The 23,700-nt window shown below is 42.2% G+C and overlaps 1 long non-coding RNA gene across 3 annotated transcripts in view; it reads left to right on the forward strand.

Annotated features, from left to right (window-relative positions):
• Positions 1–23,700, forward strand: part of LOC142826885 (uncharacterized) — a 75,321-nt gene that overhangs the window by 8,097 nt on the left and 43,524 nt on the right. The window contains exon 1 of one of the 3 annotated variants that reach the window (XR_012901146.1): positions 3,625–3,925. The exons of 1 other annotated variant lie outside the window; for it this stretch is intronic. This is a non-coding gene — a long non-coding RNA (uncharacterized LOC142826885). Of the gene's footprint in view, positions 1–3,624; positions 3,926–23,700 lie in introns of those variants that run through there. One more of the 3 variants, XR_012901148.1, reaches the window with a different exon arrangement.

Genomic DNA, 23,700 nt, shown 5'->3' on the forward strand with positions numbered 1-23,700 from the left:
TCTCCAAACAGTATAAGGCTTTTGGATCCAATTCTAAATGACGCTGACCATCTTTTTGATTTTTTTGGAAGGGGCTAGTGGCTCCGCAGCAGGTGCTCAGAACCTCTCAGAATTTAATCCTTTTATTATTTGTATTGCAGCTGTGTTTAGAGGCGCACACTCAAGGCTATTGGGCTAGGCTCTGAGACAGCTGACAAATCCAAACAGCCTACAGAAAGGACCATGAAACAAAACATACGAAGTCTAAAAGAAATGATTTTTTTTCAATTAAGGAGATCTCACAATAAGTACTGCTAGAATGAGATAAAGATAACTGCTATCTATGGTTGTTGATCACATTTGTTTCACTGCTTAACATGAAAGGCAAAAAATGAGATTTGAGCTTCCCTGTGTTCTACAAGTACAACTGTGTTTTTTGTAACTGCTTCTGACTGTCCCTTGACCTGGTTAGTTGAAACATGGTTCAAAGTTCTCCCTACAGCAGCTTCCCCTTCCTCCCACAACATAATCTGTCAGTTGAGTTTGACTCCACACCTACCATGCTTCCTATTTATTTGTATTCATGCATCCTGATGCTCTGAGCTGTTAAGTCACTGTTTTCTGTAAGCAGAGGAGAATGCATTTGGAATGATACCAGCAGCACATGGCAAAATGCACTGTCTGGTGTCCTCCTTTGGAGAGAGTGGAAAGAAGGTGGATGAACACACCTTTTAGGTAGGCCCAATTGTAGGATTTTGTCCACCCAGCCAAAGCAAGCAAATCAAACCAGTTGCAGAATGACCTCTTTTAGCATGTGTACATAATTGCTCTGTAACATTGCCTCCAAGGTGACTTGCTATGTTTTTCTGCCTGTGTATTTTAGCAGATACAATTAGTTATCTTACATAATAATAACTTACCCAATGATAGCAATTGGGGCTATGTATAAAAACAGTGGAGAAGACAGTGGCAAGTAAGAGTCCATATTGGATACTACTAGTGACATTTCTAGCGTTATTGAGGCTTGTTCTTTTACAGAATCATATATTGCTAAGGCATTCTTTACTCTCTCTCTGGCTACAGCTCCTGGGGGGGATGTTCTTCTTTTCCATTTTTGGTTACTGTGGCAGCAGTAACTTGGCTGCAGTCATGAGGAACAGATTGGGGCAGGTGAAAAAGCCTGATTCCTGCCTGAAGATTGTAGCCTCTGGCTCCTCAGGGTGGCAGGTGTTGGCAAAGGCTTGGAGGGAGCTAGAAAGCAGTAAGGGGCCAACTGGAGAGAAATCAGGAGGAAGCCTCCTTGTTGGTTACTGACTTAGCCTGGGAATGGAGAAAAACCCTGTGAAATGGTATCTATCTGGACACTGGTGGTAAGGAAATTGGGAAGGAATAAAGGACACGGGTTTTACACCATGCTAAAGCCTTCTGAGACTTATTTGGAGAGGGTCTGGCTGTGTGCACCCTGTTATCATTATCTAGACAATGATCAATAGCTTGATAAAGGTTAACTCTAGCAGGGAGAATGAGAGAGTCTCATCTGACCTTCTGAACAACATAGGGCCATGGAACATCCCCAGATATTCCTGTACTGATCCCACTGACTTGTTTGACTAAGGAAGTGTTTCCCAATTTTATTTGGCCATGGAATCCTGTTAAACTTGAAAGAATTTTGTGGAACCCCTAATAACAGTCTTATATATGGAGCTGAAAAAGTAGACCACAAATAAGTAAGGATAATAATAAACCAATGCTAAACAAGGTCATGAGATCAACATTTAGTTTAATTGCACATAGATTAATCTATCAGAATCAATTTATATTTGTCACGGTTAAATTTTTAAATACAAGAAATCACACGACTATACTGAAGTAAAGTATTCGTGAGAGCACTGCCTGTGCACTCCCATACAAGCAGCTGGTTTGTCAGCTGAAGCTTCCGCTTTGTCCTACTCCGTGCTGGTATATTCATATTCAGTCACCCACGTGATCCACTCTCCCTGAGAGTGAGTACGGGGATTTACTGTGGCACTTAACAGGCGATCGTACCACTGACTGACTGCACACAGTGCTGAGTAGCAACATCATCGTCCCCACTCTCTAGCTAAGCTGGCATTACACAGAGACACTTATTGTGTCAAACACATGAAAATTGTTTTCAATAAAATTCATAAATACTTAAATATTAATTATTTTTTAAAAATCATAAAATGTTATTGTAACGGAATTTTCTTGCAGAACTCTTATTTTCACTTTGCAGAATCCCAGGGTTCCACGGAACACCATTTGGAAAGCACTAGACTAGGGCATCTCTTCCAGAATGACATGTAGCCCTGATTTGAAGACCTCAAGAAAGGGGAAGCTTACCACTTCCTGTGGAAGTTTGTTCCAATGGTTAATCTCCCTCATTTTAAAAAAATGTCTTTTGTCCTAGTTTGTCTGGCTTCATTTTCTAGCCATTGGATCTTATGCCTTTCTCTGCTAGATCGAATAACTGTTAAGTACTTGGTCTATCTCCCTGTGACAGTGCTTATACCCTACAGGCTAACATGATGTGCAACTACTTACATGAAAGTTAAATTGAAAAATGATTACTTGAAGTATCAGCCTGGCATCTGCTCATTTAACTTTCACAAGGTGTTCCTCCTCCTGCTGCAAAATCCTAGTTGTGCTGGTGCTGTGGAAAGGAAGCTGACAATTAATTCTGAATGCTGAATTATACAACTTCCACGTGGGGAAGCAGAATTCACCACTGGAGAATTTTCACCTTGATGCCTCCTACCTCACATTTTCATCACGATATTCCTTTCATGTGAGAATTATTGCTAAGGAAGAGTGATAACGTGGCTTGTGCATGGCCAGCCCAAAGGACTTGCACACCACTGTATAATACAAAGGGAGGGAAGTGTGAGTTTGTATATTGGCCACTGCGATGAGTCAGCAACATGTAGATATTTATTATGGGGGGATGGGGCTAGGACAGAGATCTTCTGACCTAAATAATCAGTTCTTTGTTTAAATCAGAACCACTAATTTTATAATCCCCTGCCTCAGAGTCCACTAGCTTGCTCCATATAGAGGTTCAGCCAAGAAAGCACACCCGCTTCAGTTCTGCCACACATAATTCATGCATCCACGTTCCCAACTATAACTTTTTTCAGTCCTGAATAATAATAATAATAATAAAAGCCTTTCTGTCACTGCTGATGTGAATATCCTGCATGAATTGGAGCAGTGTTGGGTTGTGGGTTTTTTTGGTAATTAGTGCCGGTGTGTGATCAGAATATAAACATGAAATAAAGTGGCAGCATCCGGACAGAATGCAGACCATACTCTGTGCTGTGGGCCCTAGAAGTCAGCTGTGCAGAAAGACACCTGGGAAATCTTTCAACAGGGAGCCATCTCCGGTGCAGGGGTGTGTGTGAGGCTGCAGAAGTCTTATACTAGCACTGGGGGCAGGGAGTTAATTCCTTGATTACTTCCTGCTGCTGACATCCAAACAGGTGGAAAGAATTGAGATAACTGAGGCAGAACATGACCAGTAGGTGAAATCTTAAAACAAAGAGCTTTATAAGGAGAGTCCCCTGATAGGGGGAGATTATAGTGAATTAGTTACCCAGGGTCATAGAGTCTCAAAGACTGTGGCAATTTTTACACACACGCACCCCTTCCCCTTAAGACTACATGGGGATTTGAATGTCTGGTTTCTATCTTTAGAAAAGATAGCTATTTCCCTACACCCCTAAGCCATTTCCCAAAGTAGTGTGTTTGATCTGAGTCTCTACTGGCCTGCCTTCTCTCTCCCAGAATTTGAAATATCTCATTTTAAATGGACTTGATTCTTGTTCCTGGACAACAACTCTCTTGACAGAGATCTCCCTGTGCATAGTGGTGATATTGGAGTGATGCTGACAGTTAACCAGGAACTCTCAAAGGTATTTTTTTCTTGGTAGGTTTTTTTCTTATAGTTTCTTCTCTATTTCTCTTTCTTTCCCCCCTTTTCCTCTTGCTTTCTGTTCACTCCCTTCCTCTTACTATTACTTAAGTGTGGTTAGAAGAAGGGATGGGGGGAACTCATCCCAGAGTTTGTAAACCTTTTAAAAAAAAGTCATGATCCATTTTTTAAAAAATCCTTCAAATTTTCTTTTCTTTCTTCTCTTTTCTTTTAAAGCAGCAGCTTTGTGAGGCATAATAACATTAGAAATTAAGGTTTGTAGGCTCTTGGGGACAGGGACTGTGGATGTGTGGGGGTTTTTTTTGTTCTGTTTGTAGAACATATTGCATAATGGAGTCCTGGTCCATGACACAGATTGCCTCAGTATGTTCACACAGCATGTGGCAGTGAGCCTTCCAGTCAAAGTCAAGAAACTTAGGCTGTAGGAGAAGTTCACAATTGCTGTGAAGTATGCAAAGACAGACTTGCTAGTCCTTGTACTTGTAAAGATAAGGAACCCAACTTCTCATAGCGTTCTTGTATTCTACAAACAATGAGAAAAGAAGGCCTCTAAGAGAGAAAAATATTTTGTCATTTGTATTGATAGTAAAAAGTACAGCTGGTGTGAGACGGGGCAACACTCTTTTTTGGGGGGAAGAGGAGAGAGGAACTACATTTTCACTCTGTTCTGAAAGGGTTAATTCACTCTGTTCTGAAAGGGTTTCCAAACCGTTATATGGACATGTTTAGTTTGTTTTTCTGATTGTTTGTGGTGGCTGTGCATGTATTTTCATTTTGCCATTGAGCAGAGTAAGAGGGAGCGCCTGATATTTTCCTTTTCAGGTCTGGTTGAAATATCTTTTTAAAAGATGCATTTTGCCCTAAATGTCCACTTTTTTTTAAGAAAGGTCAATGAGAATAGCTTTTTTTTATGGAGGGGGGGAGGAGGGGGGGAGAAACTGATCAGTTCTATCTTTTTTTAAATCTTCAAGGAAATATGGAGAGGTTGCTTCTAGCTGTTCTTTGCAATGGTTAGTGCTCAGTTGCACATAACCACAAACAGAGTCTGCCTCACACAGGAACTTCCTGATAAGGGGAGAAAAAGTACAAGTTTTCCAGTTAGCATAGTGTGTCCTCTTCTTCTGACCCCTGGCTCTTTCATTATATTTTTCTCTTGGCCCTCATTTTTGTGTGCCACTGCAGTTCTCTTTCCTTCTCCCACTGGATACCCATTTTCACCTTTCTCCCACCCCATATCCTTTTTGAATCCTCCCCCTGCTCATCTGGATATTCAGTGTTCCTGCTGCTGCCCCAGCTGGGTTGGGTAATGAAAAACAGATGACTGAAGGTGAAGGTAGGAGGAATGATCTTGAGAGAAGACAAAATGGCCTGCAACAGGGAGACTGAGCAAAACATGTAGGAAGACAAAGGACTGGCAGAGGTGGAGGGAGGTGTTGGTGGGTTTCTAGGGAAAAAAACAGCCAAGAGGAAGCCTGTTGGAAGGGGGCTACAGAAGGGAAGGGCAGGAATGTTGAGTATTAACTAGTTAATATTTGTAGAGTGTTTTTCAGCATAAAATGAAGGTGTGTGTATTTAATGTGCTAACTGGCCAAAATATAACTAGTATCTTGTTACCTAAGATGATGCATCACTACTCAGGGCTGTCTAATCAATAGCTTGGACAAACTGCAACATGACATGAAAGCTAAGCAGAAATTAAAGCACAGAGCCCTCTTTCTTCCCTGCCCCCAATGGTAGATGAGACAGCTATGGAAAATGAGTCTAAACTAAGGAAGAGAGGGTTTCATTTCTGCAAAAGTGCACTAGGTTCTTGTCCCTAAAGTCTCATTTTCCTGGGATATCAGTCTGGAGGACCATCCCCTGCCAGGGATGTTAATTGACCTTATCCCCTACATCCTCACCCCCCCCCCCCCCCCCCCCCCGTTCAAGGAGGGTGGTAGGTAGGGTTGCCAACTTCCTAATAGCAGAAAACTGAACCTCTGCTCCACCCTCCCTCTCCATCACTTGCTCATTTTCACCAGCTGGGGCAGAGGGTTGGAATGTGGGAGGGGTCGGGGCTGAGTGGATTCTAGGATGAGTGGGGGGATGAGTGGCTTGGGATATGGTGAGGGCCTAGGAATGGTGCAGGAGAGGGTGAGGGGCATAGGAAAGGGATAAAGGGTTTGGGGTGCAGGGTTGCTCTTGGCTGGGCCCAAGGGGTTTGGGTCTAGTGACTCTGACCTCAGGCAGCACCTTCGTTTCTTGGGGAGGAAGGAAGTCTGTGTGACTCCTGAAAGCGACATCATGTCCATCCAGCTCCTCGATGGAAGGGTGGCTCTGTGCATTGCCCCCTGCCTGCAGATGCTGCCCCCCGCAGCTCCCACTGACCACTGTTCCCAGGGTGGTGCCTGAAGACAGGAGCAGCACGGTCCTCCCAGCCAGTCCTCTATCCAGGAACTGGTGAGACAGGCTGATCACTTCCTGGGAGCTAAGCAGAGCCAGGCATGGATCCTGCCTACTCTCCTGAAGCCAACCAGGTGTAACCCCCTTTTTCCTCCCCGGGTTACTGGGGAGCAGGTCACACTCACAGGTGTGCCTGGGCGCCTGGTGTTTTAACCCAAAAGAGATCCTGAGCACCCCAGTGTTGATGGTGTTTAGCTGGGGAAAGCCCTATCCATCCCCTTACTGCAGTCCCTTGCTGGCAATGAATGTAAAGTGGCGGTGCCTCCACCTGACTGGCCTTGTACACACACTGGTGCTTTGAGAGCCTCCAGGAATATACTCATTCCAACATAAATCTGGATCTAATTCCAGAACAACTACAAATCATTTATATCTAATAGAACACTTTAAAATAAACCATCTTTACTTAATTTGAATAAACAGGGATTAACAGATTAGCAAGGAATAGCATTAACAAACACACATCAATAATTGAAGCTTATATAGCTAGACAACAGTGACCCCACCCCAGAGTGTGCACACCCTTAAACTCAGTCCCAGACACTTGCTTGCGTGGGCGTGCTGATGTTGCAGCTGTAGTGAGGATTTGGTCCAGGCTAAACAGCAGCTCTGTCCCAGGCAGCACTCTTCCAGCAAGGCCCAAACTTACTGCCTCATGCTGTGCCTATAGGAAGCAACCTGCTAACTCCCAGTTCCAACAGTCATCCAGTAGCTGCACTCCAATAGCCCCTGCACTGGATCCATGTCCTTGGCAGCAGCCTGGCTCCCCCTCTGGTTCCAAACTCCAAGGCAGTCCCAGACTGCTAGGCCTCTTCTTCAAGCACATGGAGGCTGTGTCTACACTGGCATGAATTTCTGGAACTGCTTAAAACGGAATACTATTCCGTTTTCAGTTTTTCTGGAAAAGGAGCGTCTACATTGGCAGGCTGCTTTTCTGGAAAAGCATCTGTGGCCAATGTAGACGCACTTTTCCGGAAAAGAGCCCCGGTCGTCATTTTCGCGATCGGGGCTTTTTTCCGGAAAAGACTACTGGGCTGTCTACACTGGCCCTTTTCGGGAACAGTGTTCCGGAATAAGGACTTATGCCCGAGCGGGAGCAGAATAGTTTTTCCGGAATAGCGGCTGATTTTGTACAGTACAGCGTCGTTGCTTTTCCGGAAATTCAAGGGCCAGTGTAGACAGCTCGCAGCTTATTCTGGAAAAGCGGCTGATTTTCCGGAATAAGTGGCCCAGTGTAGACACAGCCAGAGAGAGCAGTCCTCTCTCCCCCCAGAGTCCTTCCTTCCTGTTTATTTCCAAGGGCTCATGGGAATTGTAGTCTGGATTGTAGCACACAGAGTCTTTTCAGAATAAAACAGAGGCCCCTTTAGTAAGGGGACTACACAGGCTTTTAACAGCCTGGCCAACTGTGCTGACTGGCCTCGCAAGGGTCCCATTTTGACTGGGGGTTTTGGATGAAAACTGGACGCTTAGCAACCCAAGTGTCGGTAGGCAGGAAATTCAGGAGTGAGGCTGTGTGCAGACTACATCCCCCTTTCGACAGAGGGATATAAATTAGACACTTTGGGAATGTCTAGACTACAGGCTTCTGTCAACAAAGAGCGTCTAGACTACATCCAGTTCTGTCGACAAAGCAAGTCGCTTTGTCAGCATGAGAGTGTAGACGCAAAGGACAGTGTAGATCCAATAACGCCTTCTGTCGACAGAACTCTGTTGACAAAAAGCGTTATTCCTTGTAGAATGAGGTTTACCGCCGTCGACAAAACTGCCAAGTTCTGCCAACATTATGTCGACAGAACTCGGGGGTAGTGGAGCCGCAGGTATTGTTTTGTCGACAAAAGGCCACTTTTGTCGACAAAACCCCTGTAGTTGAGAAACAACCTTTGAAATTGCAAATGAAGCGGGGCTTTAAATATCCTGTGCTTCATTTGCCTAATTGCGTCATGGGCAATTTCAAAAGTGAAAATGCGGTCTATACGCAGTTCTTTCAAAAATGGCAGGCTTTTTTGAAAGATCATGAAAACCTCCTATTTTGAGGAGTACAGGATCTTTCGAAAAAGCCTGCTGTTTTCGAAAGAATTGCATTTAAACTGTGGTTTCACTTTTGAAATAGCGCTTTTTCGAAAAAGCGCCATGATGCAATTAGGCAAATGAAGCACAGGATACTTAAATCCCCACTTTGTTTGCAATTTCAAAGAGTCTAATTTATATTCCTCTGTCGAAAGAGGGATATAATCTAGACACAGCCTTAGTGTTGCAATACCCCACATTAACTTGTGCAGCAAATTCCATAGGTTTTAAGGGAAATGAGAATACAAAACAACAATTGGTCTCTCTGCAGCACATCCTCTTCACTTCTCTCTCACATCAAGTTTCAGAGTCTCCACCCCACATAGTTTGTTTCTCTGGGGCTGGGGGAAGGCTAGGCTATACGAATTCCCACTCTGCTCCCTATACATGCAGGTGTCACAAGTTGGCCTGGCCTTTTAAGGAGAGGTGGGCTCAAACTCGCCTCTTCCTTGTTATGTCTCAATGGCAATGGATGTATTTTGCCTTGGTTGGAGAGGGTGACCATGCATCACAAGATAATGCAGGGACAGGGCTGTCCATAAAAATGAGTCTGCTTTGCCGGATAGGGAGACAAGGTGGACTGGACCCTCTCCACCTTGACCACAAGGATATGCCTGGCTAGAGCTAACTGCATTGAGGAGATGGCTCTAAAAACCTTCAGTTCACTACGCCTGTAATGAATCCATAGAAAGCTCAAATTCTAATTTTTTTATGTTAAGCCAGTCACACATTGGGGGAATAGTAACAGAGATGTAGCCGTGTTAGTCTGGTCTTGCTGAAACAAAAGACAGGACTATGCAGCACTTTAAAGAGTAACAATATGGTTTGGGGGAGTAACTCAAAAGCACCAGTTACTTTCCTGTGGAAGGAGGGAAAGTGAGGCAGTAGTGGGTTCTGAGATTTAATAAAGCGTGACTTTATTGCAATGTGAGATGGTCCATTTGGTTAAGGATGAAAGCTGGTCCTGAAATTTGGCTTAAATATCACCCATTCCACCTCAAAGTTAAGCAGGCTAAACATGGGACAAAGGGGAGCATTTACCTTGAGTCTATCTTTGTTCAAAATAGCCTGAACTTGCCCTTCACGGCATGGTATAAACGCTACATAACTGGAAGAGCTGAAGAGTAGAGTTGTTTTAAATGGAATGGATATGTTGTGTTCAAACTTGCTATTAGCTTTTTCCATTATATTATGTTGCTTGGTAATACTTTGTAAAGGTCTTGTTTGGGAACATATTATCCATGTTGGTGGTTATACTGCTGCCAGTCATGATACCTAAGCATTTTCTACATACAATCAAAAGCTTGGGTAACAGTAGACTTCACGAAATCTGACTCTCTCCTCTCCTTGTGAGAGGTATAGGTATGCTATTTGTTAGTAACACAAGTATAATCTTAAATCCACTCTGAAATGTTTCAGCTAACTGAAGAGTAAAGCAGAACGAAGTACTTTTAGATTCTCACTAACATGAGATGAGTGTATTTCCTTAAAATGTGCTATGCTAGTTTTCATAATCACTGTCCCAATGCATAGGCTAAGAAAAGATGGACTGAACTTCATGTCTCTGAAATGAATAGCTACAACCCTGGGATCCAAATATGTCTGAAATCTGTGGTATAAATTGATGATCAGAGTCTGGCTTTCCCCAGAGTTCCCTTTGGGAAACGGGGACAGGGATGGGGGACGGGGGAAGGGGGAGAAGCCTAGTACAAAAAGAGGCTTGAAATCTGCATTGTGGTCTGAGAGATTGGATTTGGTCTGTTGGTTCACTACCCAATTTGAAAAAATGTTGACTAGCACTTTGTAGGAAGAAAGAAAATGGTGGCTTGCAAATATAAACTGAAATCCAGATTGCCTCCTAATCATACAACAGATAATCATCTCTGGTGAACAGTAATTCTTTTTTGCTTTTTTATTGGAAAGCCTATCTTTCTCACTGACAGAAATTGGCCCGCTAAAAGGTATTCCCTTACCTGTCTTATGGCTACTCGAAAGACGTTTGTTACACGATATAACACCACCTTTGGCGTTGTATGGGTTTCAAGGTAGTGCTGTTAATGGAGAGAGTGAGTTCAGTAATGTAATTAGCTTCATGAATCAGTGCTGAAGAACATGATAATGTCGCTCAAGCTCACAGCCACTTCATTGTTAAGTGTTATGGTGCCTTGATCACCTCATTAATTATATATAATTTCTGGAATACTCTGGCATCTTTCCCCCTTCAGACCCAACAGTGATGCTGTGAGAAACCACTGCTACGAGTACCTCGAGAACAAACCAGGTACTTCAGCTAAGGTTTAAGTTTGCAACCTGAGCTCCTTGTGTCTGGACCTGGCAGCAACACATTGCCCAAGCAGTGGAAGGAGGGAATTCTGGGGATTTTTGTTCATTAATGCTGTTGAAAATGATCATACACTGTATCCTCTAAGGGAAATTTTAAAATATGTCAAAACAAGATAGATCATCCTGGTAGAGACTAATGTAGTCATCAGTTCTCCTCTGGGTTATACTGACAAACAGTAAGTGGCAGAACTACTGTTTTTCTTGGACTGTTGGCGGAGCCTAGGGGGAAGATGGTATGGTCTACCCCTTTTCTTGGGAATGGGTGGGGGAAAAAATAAGCTACGGTAACAGATCTTCCTGTGCAGAAGAGGCAGATAAAGTTATTCCCATCCCGAATGATGTTTTTTCCATGTTGTAATGTGCCGTCTGCTGGAGCAAGAACACTAGTAACTGCCCACAGGAAAAAACTGTCTTCCTGCTCCTACAGCTGCTTCTCTCATCTGAAGAATCCTGATTTCATCAGTCAGTAAAGAAGGTGGCGGAAGCCATCCTGGCATTATTGATGGAAAGCAAAGCTGACTCACAATAGAGACTCAGCTCTGGCATACACTGCAGAGTTCTGTCCATCTAGTTCTATAAGGGTATGTTTAGACTCCAACCCTCTGTTGGCAGAGGGATGCAGATTAGGCAGGTCGCCATTGCAAATGAGGCAGGGATTTAAGTATCCCGTGCCTAATTTGCATAAAAATTGTCACCGCATTTTGCCAACTCAGCACTTCATCGGCAAAAAGCGGTAGTCTAGAGGGGGATCTGTCGAGAAAGAAAGCCGTTTTCGACAGATCCCTTATGCCTCCTGCAGGGAGGTTTATAGGATCTGTCAAAAAAGGCTTTCTTTCTAGACAGATCCCCCTCTAGACTGCCGCTTTTTGCGGACAAAGTGCTGAGTTGGCAAAATGTGGTGGCCATTTGTATGGAAATTAGGCACGGGATATTTAAATCCCTGCCCATTTGCAATGTCAACCTGCCTAATCTGCATCCCTCTGCTGACAGAGGGATGCAGTCTAGACATATCCTTTGGCTGTGTCTAGACTGGCTAGTTTTTCCGGAAAAACTTGCCAGCTGTCTACACTGTCCGCTTGAATTTCCGCAAAAGCACTGACTTCCTACTGTAAGAAATCAGTGCTTCTTGCGGAAATACTATTCTGCTCCCATTCAGGCAAAAGTCCCTTTTGCGCAAAGCTTTTGTGCAAAAGGGTCAGTGTAGACAGCTCAGATTTGTTTTCTGCAAAAAAGCCCCGATTGTGAAAATGGAGATCGGGGCTTTTTTGCAGAAAAGCGCGTCTAGATTGGCACGGACGCTTTTCCGCAAAAAGTGCTTTTGCGGAAAAGCATCCGTCTCAATCTAGACGCTCTGTTCCGAAAATGCTTTTAATGGAAAACTTTTCCATTAAAAGCATTTCTGGAAAATCATGCCAATCTAGATGCAGCCTTAGTGTCTACATTAAAATGCAGCACCTACTTCACTTACTCATCTCCACCTACGCAAGAGACCTAATGTAGGTCAATGAAGTTAGGCTGGCGCAGCATCTGTCTAGACAATTGTTGACTTTCAGAAGCCATTCCGTAATAGCCCTCATTGACCTGCTAAATTGGTGCAAGCATGTCTTGTGAGGATATGCACTGTTGACACGAGGTGGGTAGTGTGGGCATGCAAAAAGTGGTTTAATCACTGCAGTGGCAGTAAGTCTATGTAAATTAGGTGAACTTAATTTTTGTAGTGTAGCCATGCTTTAGCTAGCAAATGATAGGGTTGTAACTTTTGTCTCAAGTAATTATTAAAATATACTGGTCATCAATGAGTATGAATAAAAGCCACATTACCTCACCATCCACAAGAGTGGCTATTAGGTCTTGTTGCTGTTCTTCTCATGGTAACATTCATACAAATCTTTGGGCTGAGTTCCACAAAATAATATTAGCAATTTGTATAAATTTCCCTCCAATTAAAGAGTTGTTTAATAAACACTGTAGGAAGTGGGAACTTGACACACATTTGCACCTCAGGATTATGATCTATGCAACAATGTACAACCCTTAAATCCTAATATTAAACTACTAACATTAGTTTTGCCTTGTGAAAACATGTTCTTCTATAGAGAGCCTCCTTAGCATTTGTCTATGATGTAATCATTGGTTCCTTTGCTAGCAGAGGAGAAAAACGAGGGCTTTGAACACCAAACCTTTAATAGTCTTCTGGAGGCGATTGAGATGAAAGACAAGTTGTTTCTTCATACTTCAGAAAGATCTGAAAGCTAAAATTGCCAAATGCAGTGACTTTAGTTACTGTAACAGTTAATTTGTCATGCTGCATACACAGCAAGAAGAGGTTGAATCAGATCCTCCACCAAATAACTGAATGTTCAGGTGGCAGTTTTCAAGCACACAGGCTGCCAAAGACACACTGTTGGCCTTGACCATAAGTGACAAAGTTGCCTCCTGTCCTCCTTACTATCTTCACCTCTCCTTCCCCCTTTTGCCCAAACTCTACTTAATAAAGAATATGATACTGCTCTTCAAATGCATACCAGTCAGCTTTGCAAAGACCCCCTGTGATACATGTCATTAGCCCCTATGTGCTGTTGCCTTTTGCCTACTATTTGATCTGACTTAGTTGGCCGTGCTGTTTGTGTTTATACAATGTAATAAAACATCTGCTGCCCAGCAGAACTCATCTGTAATGGTGGAGCTTTGCAGTTGACTGCTAGCCTGTTAATATTAATTGAACATGCTGAATTCTGCATACATTGCTGATTGCCCTAATTTATTTCAGCTCCTAGAGACCCAAGGATCTTTTTGCTGCCTGCCCTTACAGCACCGTTCTATTCATTTGGCTCCAATTAGCCTCAGCTAACAAAAATACATCATACTGAACCCTCTTGTTAGCCATTGCTGTTCCTAATGACATAATTTGTGAGTTTTGAGCCCTTTAAAGTAAAGACATTAGGAATTAAGTTACAGTCTCTTCAGTGGGATTGGGAAATATTAATTGCAGGCATCTGGGTTCCTTTCTTTAAAGATGACTTGTGATTTTTACTTAACTAATAAACGTTGACATAATCAGAGTTATCAGCACCATATGTCAGTCCTTCGTGAGAAACAGATCATACCTCTGCCCAGCTGGGGAAGGAAATGCTTCAACATTAGCACTGTCTTGGTATATTTTTAGAACATCATTCAACACAGGGGAGTTGGTATGGGAAAAATTGCAACTTTACATTAAAAGGCAGGCGTGGTTTTTTGTTTGGCTTCTTTTTTTTAACTCCAACAACTCAGGTTAGGTTAAACTTTAATGCCAAACAGATTCCACAAACTGTGTACATAACTACACTGCGCTAGTGTGGTATTTTCTGCAGTGCTTAATCTTGGCCTACCTTTGCTCCTCTTGTAATACTTATAGGCTACATCTACACTGGCCCCTTTTCCGAAAGGGGCATGCTAATTTTCAACTTCAGAATAGGGAAATCCGTGGGGGATTTAAATATCCCTCACGGGATTTAAATAAAGATGTCTGCCACTTTTTTCCGGCTTGGGGAAAAGCCGGAAAAAAGCGTCTAGACTGGTCCGATCCTCCGGAATAAAGCCCTATTCCGGAGGATCTCTTATTCCTACTTTGAAGTAGGAAAAAAGTGGCGGACATCTTTATTTAAATCCCGCGGGGGATATTTAAATCCCCCGCGGATTTCCCTATTCTGAAGTTGAAAATTAGCATGCCCCTTTCGGAAAAGGGGCCAGTGTATTCGTAGCCATATTGATTTCAACATGAGCAACATTAGGCCACCACTGAGGTCTTTTCAAAATCTTTTCCCCATTATGATTTTGTGTGTTTTGAGAGAATACGTGCTCCTGTGGTGTGAAGGTTTTATTGAAGTGAATGGGGTTTTTGAGGGCAGATTTGAATGAGTTTAGGTATTTGTGAAAGGGTCATCTTCTCTTCTTCTCCCCACCAAAGCAATTTAAAAAACAAAAGTATAATATTCATTAAAAATAAATCCTACCAATTCAATAATCATGTAATACATGTTACTGGAAGGGAAATATCTTCCCTCTATTTCTATTCCAGTTTTTGCACTGTACAGCCTTCACAGACCCTTAAGGCATAAACTTTGCATCAGCTTCTTCATTATACTCTTTTTCTGTGAAATGGAGGGTATCTTGTGATCTCTTCAAGTCTTTCTTTGTTCTCTGATGCTCTGGATTCCCCTGACCTTCTGCGAGTACTTCATAATTTCTTCAGTCTAAAACTGTGGGAGTGGATGATCTCTCCAGCTCTCTAAATACCATACAATGTTGGTTTGCATGTTAATGGATTATTTATTCTTAATTCCTTAGTTTATGGCAATGATCCTGTAACACATCTCTTTGCATTCTGGCAGAGGGGGCCATCTGGTATAGGCTAAGGCATTGTGAAATGAGAACAAGTTGGGGGATGAGAGACTGTAAGAAAGAGGCTGGATTCCTGTCAAAAGAGTGGGTGTGATGAAAGGTGGGGGCAAGGGAGTAAATGCTATTCATTGACATGTATCCTACCATTCAGTCCATGCACGGAAGCTGAAAGAACTGAATTGGAGTCCTTAACTGTGGGGCAATCTGGGAAGAGAGTACCCATGTGTTGGGGCGAGTCCCTTTTTATTGCAGATTTTAGAAGCTGTGGAAGATGGGAAAGCTGCTGCTCTGGGGCAAAAAGTGTGAGGGAAATGGAATTCCCTTAAAGGCAGGGAATGTATGATGGGGGGGGGGGGGGGGGCAGGAAGGGGGAGGAGGGAGAAGAGAATTGTAAACTGTGTGCAGATTTACTTCAGTATGTGAAGGGCCCTATATATAAGGCTGCCTGGCAAAGGTTGGGTGGATTAGTTCTTGTCTATTGGTCCTTTCAATTTCTTAAGCAAGGTTCTACTCTAGGCAGGGCCTCCTCCATTTTGAAGAAGGATCATATTCCTTGGACATGAAGACTGTCTATACTGCACCATTTTACACAAGAAATATGCAAATGTGGCTATGCATGGAATATTGCTGATCCTCACTTGCATAATTAATTAGTGCCAGCTTTTTGCGCAAGAGCTGTTCTTTCCTTTCCTCAAGCTAGCAAGAAAAGGCTCCTTCTTTTATCAAATTATACAACACTCCAAACATATGAAACTGCTTAGAGTGAAAGTGAATGGCAAGGCAATTGAGGACTTGAATAATTTCTCTTTAGCAGAGTTCACAATGAAGGCCCCTGCACCTAAACAGTGAGAGAGCTACTTTTGGCCTAGAGGCTTATAGCATCAACACAAAAGGCAGGCAAAGGCTAGGAGGGGAAATGGAGGCACAAAAAGGTTTGGCAGAGCATTGTATGGCAGGGCTAAGACTAGGACCAAGGCCTTGTGACACCTAGCTCAGGTCTGTGCCCACTAGACCACACTGACCCTTTAAAGTAAGGGTTACCAGAGCCTTGATTTCATGTCTCTTGTGCTGTTCCTACGCCACTAGTGATTCTGAACTGTTTCATTTGTGATTTCTAAGGCACCCCAGAGTGCTGTGCTCATGCCTCTATGCGACAAGCGGCAGAGCTAGCGTGAATAGTCTTACTTAAAAGACCAGCCCATTTATTCTTTCCTCCTCTTCCATTGGCAGTGATGCTTTCACATTAACTCCTTGAGCACTGCCATACGTCCTGTGTGTATGGTGTGGGAGTAAAAGCAAGGCAGTGGCCTTGTTATGCCACTTAACGTATGACTGGATCACTTGCATTCTAATTAACAGCTGACACTTCAGAACGAAGACAGAGCATTAGGTTATTTCACTGCGACAAAATACAGTAGCAAAAAGAATAACAAAGTATTAGCGTAATGGGCACGGTGGCAAACACCTCTGGAGAAGGGGTATTATGAAAACTAACTTTAAGTGGTATGGGTACCTGATAACAAGCTAGCCAGCTATGATGATGACTATAAAGCCCATTGTACTTTGGAAGAAAGGTATTGTGGATACTTGTCCTTCTCAGGTGCCCATAAGTGATTTGACTTGTTCAATGCCCACAGAGCATATGATGCATCTATGTAACTACTATCATGATTAGGGCTGGCAAAAAAATTCTAATTTTCCAATTGGAAAACAGGGCTTCTTAAAAACTGAAGTAGTCTACAGTTAATAAAAAAAGAAAAAAAAAAGACTTTAGGCAGAATTTTCCCTGGAGGAAATATATATTTTTTCCAACTGCCACTAGTCTCTCCATCTGTCTTCACGGTGCCTCATGGGAACTGTATTTTCCTGTCATGTGAGGAACTGTGGTAGATCAGCCTCACAAAACCTTGTGAGGCACAGTCCTGCTGAAGAGAATGGGGATTTGGGGAACCTGAAATTGCAATGCCTGTATGGCAGCACAGATACACAAAACACTTCTGAGTTGAAATTTTTCAGAACTTTGCATTCCACTAAAAGCTTTCATCCTGAATCAGGATTCAGTCAAAATATTGAAAAACAAAAACCCAAATTTCCCAGGGGATTTAAATACTTCTATGGCTCAGCTCAAGTAGTAGTAATTAATCTTATTTCTCATATGCCTTTTGAAAACTTCCAGAATAGATGTTATTAAAAGCCCTTGGTTTCAATACTTTAATTACCTTTTTTATGAGCAACTGGAAAAAACTGAAGTTTCAGAGAGAAACTCTATGGCTATGTCTACACTACAAGTTTTTGCAGCAGAGAGTATGCTAATGACAGACTCATTCGCATGAGTTGTGATGTCTTTAGTATATTTTCTGCCGATGCTTTTTGCGCAAGGGGTTTTTGGGCAAAAAGAAGCAGTGTAGCTGCTTCTGTTTTGCACAAAGAAGCCCTTTTGTGCAAGATCCTTGTGCCTCCGAGAATTTGCCAATAGTTGAACTAGAACAGTGTGTGTTGCTTTATCCACTTGAGACTCTTTGTGGGTATCTTCAAAGAGATGACCCAGGTAACAACTGTTACTTGCTATGTCCTATGGTGACCTAGAGGAGAAAAGGTTGGCATATTGTCAACCTCCTGATTCCCACAAACTCTCCAAGGGGGGTTTTCAAGCTGGATTCTTTATAACTTACATACCAAGCTTTACCAGCCAAATGATGCCCTCATCATTATACCCCACTGTGTTCATGTTATGCGCGTTGATGCCTATGTCACTCCGCTGCTCGTGGTGCAATTTGTAACTGACTGGAACTGAACAAAGAAGGCTGTTGATGGAATACATGGGGGCGTGGAATCCAGCTCAGTTTTTCTGAGTTGGAGGGTAGGTGGCAGACTCTGCAAGCCAAACAGGAATAAATTATAGTAAAAAACTAACTTTCGTTACCCAAGTTGTCAGATAGTAAAAACTTACCTTTTCCAGCAGAAATAGTTTGAATTTAAGTCTAAATGTGAAACCACTATTTCAATCAGATAATGTAAAGTTGTATCACCACCATAACTCTACAAATCCACTGTCCAACATCACAAAAGGCATGGTGGTAAGAGTACAATAACAGATTGTAAATGATCAGAAAAACCTTGACCACCATGTCAGGCTACACCCTTGGGATGCTCTGTGTTCTAAGATACCACTGAGCCTGCCTGTTAGGGTACCCAGACTGCCACTTCTGCCTGTCTCTTGCTGAACCAGGCTGTTAAACCTTCACCAGCACACACAAGCAAGACCACACCTAGCTGCAGAATCCCAGACACTGAGATTTGTGAAGGCTCATCTTAAGGGACTTGTCCCAGCACTCAGATTCCCGCTCCTTCCTTGGAGTGCAGACCGAAAGTATATTGTAAAATGCACCTCTTCCCTCAGTATGGAGGACAGTATGCATAGATGCATACCCTTCCTCTATCCCCAATTAGAATTGCACAAATAAGGTTATAATATAAAAAAGGAATAAGCTAAACTACAAAAGGTGGATTTTAAGTGGTTACAATGGTAGCAAATAGAAATAAAGTTCACAAACTAAACTCGATTCATTAAAGGAATTTGATTACCAATAGTAATTCCTCACCCTAGACCAGGGCTACTCAACTTTGGAAGCCTTGGAGGCCACAATGATACTCACAGCACATGCTGAGGGCCACAACTTAAGTGTGGTTACCAGTACATGCAAATATATATGCAAATAGCTTCTTTCACACTGACAGGCATGAATACAAAGATTAAGGCAAATCTACACAATACGCAGGCTCCATTTAAATCATTTGTGCTGATACTAATAAAATGCAATATTTACCTGATTTCCACACACATGACAGTCCAGGAATTTAACTACTAAAGTGCAGATCAACAGACGATCACTATACTGACTACTTTTTTGTTTTGGCTCCCACCAATAGGCTGCAAACAAATGGGCTACGAGCTGCATGTGGCCCACGGGCTGCTTGTTGAGTAGCTCTGCCCTAGACCATGGGGAGGAAAGCTATTTTTGGGTTGGAGGTGGGGCACTGACTGGCAGAAAAATTAGTTGGGGGCTGCACACAAGTGAGAAGCAACCAAGCCCTCACTAATGTGACCCTTGGTGGTGGAGGAGGGAGCCCGGGGCATCAGGGACTGGACTCAGGCAAGCTAAGGACTTCAGTTCTCTACCCTTGCCTTAGATGCTGGTGCATGCAGATTACAGAAAGTCTTGAAAGACCACTACATTGGCTTGCGGATTGAAAATTCACATATTATTACTCTTAAGCTAGATGTCATTCTAGCTTTGGATCCACTCTTGGTTTCTTTTCTCCAGGTGTTCTTCCAATGTCTCTTTGGGTGGAGAGATCATGTCATCCCCTGCCTTGTATAGCTCTTATGTAAGGCTGGAGTATTTTGTCCTCTAGTGGAAAAAACACTGATATTCCAAAAAGGGAAGAAGGATATCCAGTACCAGGTGACCTGGTCCCCTGTCTCTGCAGGACTGTGGCAGCCATTACTCACTGACTGACTGGAGAGTCGACAGGAAGACTGTGGTCTTTCACAGTCCATTGTCTGGGCTACTGGGCTATCAGCCCTGCTTGGCTTTTTCTTTGTTGTACCTGAAGGGTTAGTTGTGGGTGACACCCAAAGTAACCCATCTGAAATACAGCTACATAGTCAATATTCCTAACTTCAGATGCAGAAATGACACAGACATGCAAATTGGATACTCACATTCAGTCATAACCTTTCTAATGTACCTTATGCAAGATGGCTTACGTAAGATCTCTGTTATGTCATACCCATATGATAAGCATATTTTCATAAGTAATATGGAGTGTAATGTCACAGCTACCATGCATTGTAACTTTCAGAAATAAGCTCAAGCTAAGTAGGCAGGGTAACAAAGGCTGAAAGAGAAGCGCATTTCATGCTCTGGTAGGACATGATCCTGCTTCAAGTAGGGGTTTAGACCTGTTGAGGTATCTTCCAATGCGAACCTTCTACGATATTGCATTGATGCAATGGAAAGTTATGGGGCACTTGGGTGAAGTCAGGGATCCTATTATTGAGTGTAATATGACTTATTTTAATATCTTCCTTAGAAACTAAAACTTCATTGTGAGTGCTTGCTATCCAGGGCCACCGCTACATATGAAGGACTTAAGTAATTGCCTGTATTGGCAATTGGTAAAGCCAGCCCCCTTCCATGTATTTGTCATGCTCACCACTCTGCTGAACAGAATAGAGTTCATGAGGATATTGCACTAGCCTTTGTAACACAAGGAAAAAGAGCATAGAAAGCTATGCTCCCAGTTGTGCTTGAATGATAAGATCACAGGAAAACAGGAAGGTTTAAAATAAAATGCTCCCAAGATAACAGAGCACCAGATAGCTACAGTGGTATGAATACATGAAAGGTTTAAATTCTAGTGTCACTGAGGTGTGTGTAACTGGGTCATTTTTTTCAATGTAATATTCTACATAGCACATGGAGCTAAAATATGGTTCACATTAGTAAATGATGGACCCAATTTTTCACTAAATAGACAGGCAGAATCCTATCAGTTGATTGGCCAAATACACTGCTGGTTTCAGTAGCTAGAATTCCATTGATATTCATGGCATTTATTGGCTTCCATGAAGGATACATTTAGTCCTATAAAATGTGTCCGATGTTTGAGGAGACAGCCCAATGGGATTATTAATGTGCCATCAACAACAGAGCTACTTGAGGTCACGACAGCTCCTCCATTAGGTGTTTAGGTTCTGTTTTTGTTGAGGGCCATTGTGGCTGTAAATACTTTATGCTAGCACATTAGTCAAATGCAAAAAGTTTTTGCAGAGTTTATTTTTCAAAGGTTCAGTGTCAGTGTTCTTACTGAATTGATAATCTTAATGGGATATGTTTGGAAAGGATCCAAATACTAATTTTGGAAATTGAATTGTTTTAGTGATTTAACAAAGTAACTGAGGGCATCACCCTATTAAATACGATATTTCATGCATATGATTAATTGTAATCTCAATGTAAATCCTTTTGATTTAGAGATTAATGTTGATTCTTTGCTTTGAATTTACTGTCCATTTGTTTTGTTAATTAAAATTAAAGATGGAAGACGGATAGCTGTGGATTGCATGTACATGCAACCTCTTCAGGATGCTGATGTTCACTTTATTAAATAGGACACTTTTCATTACTATAATCAAAAATAATGGACTTGGTATAACTGTATTCATCCTCGTGCAGTACAGGATGAATGCAAGGGAAGATGCATGCGGTCTTTTCTATTGATTGATAAGCTTGTCACATTTCACATCACTTTAAAAATATGAATAGCTAACCTTTCTTGCCTGAGTGTTTCATCTTCTGATTTTTTTTATTTATTTTTTTAGTCAAAATGTTTGAAATCTCCCACTTCTATTTTTTAAACAGTATTTTATTTTCTTGTCCTACTCGAAGTTTATGCATTTAAGGTTAATTTGACAACACTAGTTAAAAGAATATATGGTGTGGCGATGGTAATGTTTAATTTTGTTTTCCCCTGTTGGTTCATACAGGGACTAGGTCCCAGTCAAATGGAGCTAATTATTTCAGGAAGTTCCCCAAAAACTGAGCTTTTTGTATTTTTCAGTTGATAGTGTAACATTCAGGTACAAATACAAAGATAAATAACTTATGTCCGAAGTATGAAAGATCTCAACACTGAATTTTTAAAGACACTTCTACTACATATTAGCTAAATGAACAATAAAACAAATTCTTAGTATTTCCAGCTAAAGCCTTAACACATGAAGATATCAAAGGTTCCTCATTTACTAGGCGGAATTAAATAGGCAATTGCATACCATTAGCTATTCAAGGGAGAGACCTTGTGCCTTTTTATGTTAAATGCTATATTAATAGCAATGTAAGTCTGCCTTATATTGATGCTCTTAATCTTAATAAGGATGCAAATTATTGGGTCAGCAAGACATCATTTAAAATAATTAGATCAACTAGCATGCATTTTCCATGGGTCACTACTCTTAGTCCTAGTTGTGGCTTACAGCGAAGGCAGTTGAAGTTTGGCCTGAAAGGAACTTACAACTAAACAATGTTAGATGATTAGTTATTATGAAGTTGAGGTTTGTAAACCAAAATCTTGTGTTTAAAAATATTCTGGTTTCTTGATTTAAAACTCTAAACATCAAACAGTATGAAGGTATATACTTATCCCTGATATACACTAGGAAGTTGTTTCAGAAAAAAGGGGTTGGTGGTGTGGATTCTCCACTTATTATTTTGAAATAAGGGGGGTTATTTCGAACTAATGGGCTGGTTATTTTGAAATCTGTACTCCTGCTTTCCTCGGGGAATAAGCTTATTTCAAAATAGCATTAGTGTAGATACTCCACTGTTGCTATTTTGAAATAACTACTCCCCTGAGTAATTTGACGTAATTACTGCCCAGTGCTTCTGGGGGGTGGGCTCTAAGGTAGCGCATCCACAATAACGAGCCTGCCTTGGGACTAATTTTAAGGCTTCCCCATGGTGGGGACACACTATTTGGGGTTTGTTATTTTAGGGGTTATTTCTGTAGTGTTGACATGCCCTTAATGTTTTAGAACCATTCTTAATGCAGCCAGACTTATTAAACAGTGAGAGAGTCTAGAAGCATAGACTTTTCAGTTGATTCAGCTCAATTTTATATACATTTTGTGCATCACTGCTTACTAAACAGAATTTCATCATCAAAATCTTCCAACAATTTGAAAATTTGCTGTGAGGAGGACTATGAATAATTTTATACAGCATAAGACCAATCAGAAGAGAATCCTGAAAGGATGTGAATAATGTAAGCTGTAAAGCAGCATTTATTGCAAAATAACAGCAGACAGTAATTAGTGAGCAGACCTTTCATCAGTTCTGTGGCAGTAACCTCTTACTCACGATTCAGAGCTCAACGTTTTAAAACAAGCGTATTTCATTGACTAGCAACATTTTATTTTCAGGCTGTGAAATGTTGTTTTTAGTCATCTGACACAATTTAAAGCAGTGGTCCCCAACCTTTTGGGGCTACCGGGTGCCCAGGAGCAGGGCCACCCATATGCTGCATGTCCAGTGCCGGTGCAACCCATGCGCTGCACTCCCAGGGCCGGCGCCGCTCCTGAGCCGCATGCCCAGGAGCCGGCATCACCCATGTGCTGCATACCTAGGGCTGGCACCGCTGCTGCCCTGTGTGCCCAAGGACGGGAACGCCCACACGCCTGGGTCTGGTACAGCCCATGCACCACGTGCCCGGGAGGGCTGGCCCCGATCACTTGACGGACACCCAGAAATGGCCCGGGGGGTGCCGTGCTGCCTGCGGGCACTGCATTGGGGCCCACTGATTTAAAGTATTCAAGTAATTTTGAGCTAATGGTGCTCAAGACCTAGAAGGAGTTGAAGCTGTTGTTCAAAGGAAAAAGAAAACAAATCTTCATGGCTTCCAAATGAGCCTGCTTTGGATAGGAGCTGAATCGCTGGCAGTACTCCCTAGCCAGCACCACTTAATTC

Source organism: Pelodiscus sinensis, chromosome 1 (assembly GCF_049634645.1).
Source record: "Pelodiscus sinensis isolate JC-2024 chromosome 1, ASM4963464v1, whole genome shotgun sequence".
NCBI lineage: Eukaryota > Metazoa > Chordata > Testudines > Trionychidae > Pelodiscus > Pelodiscus sinensis.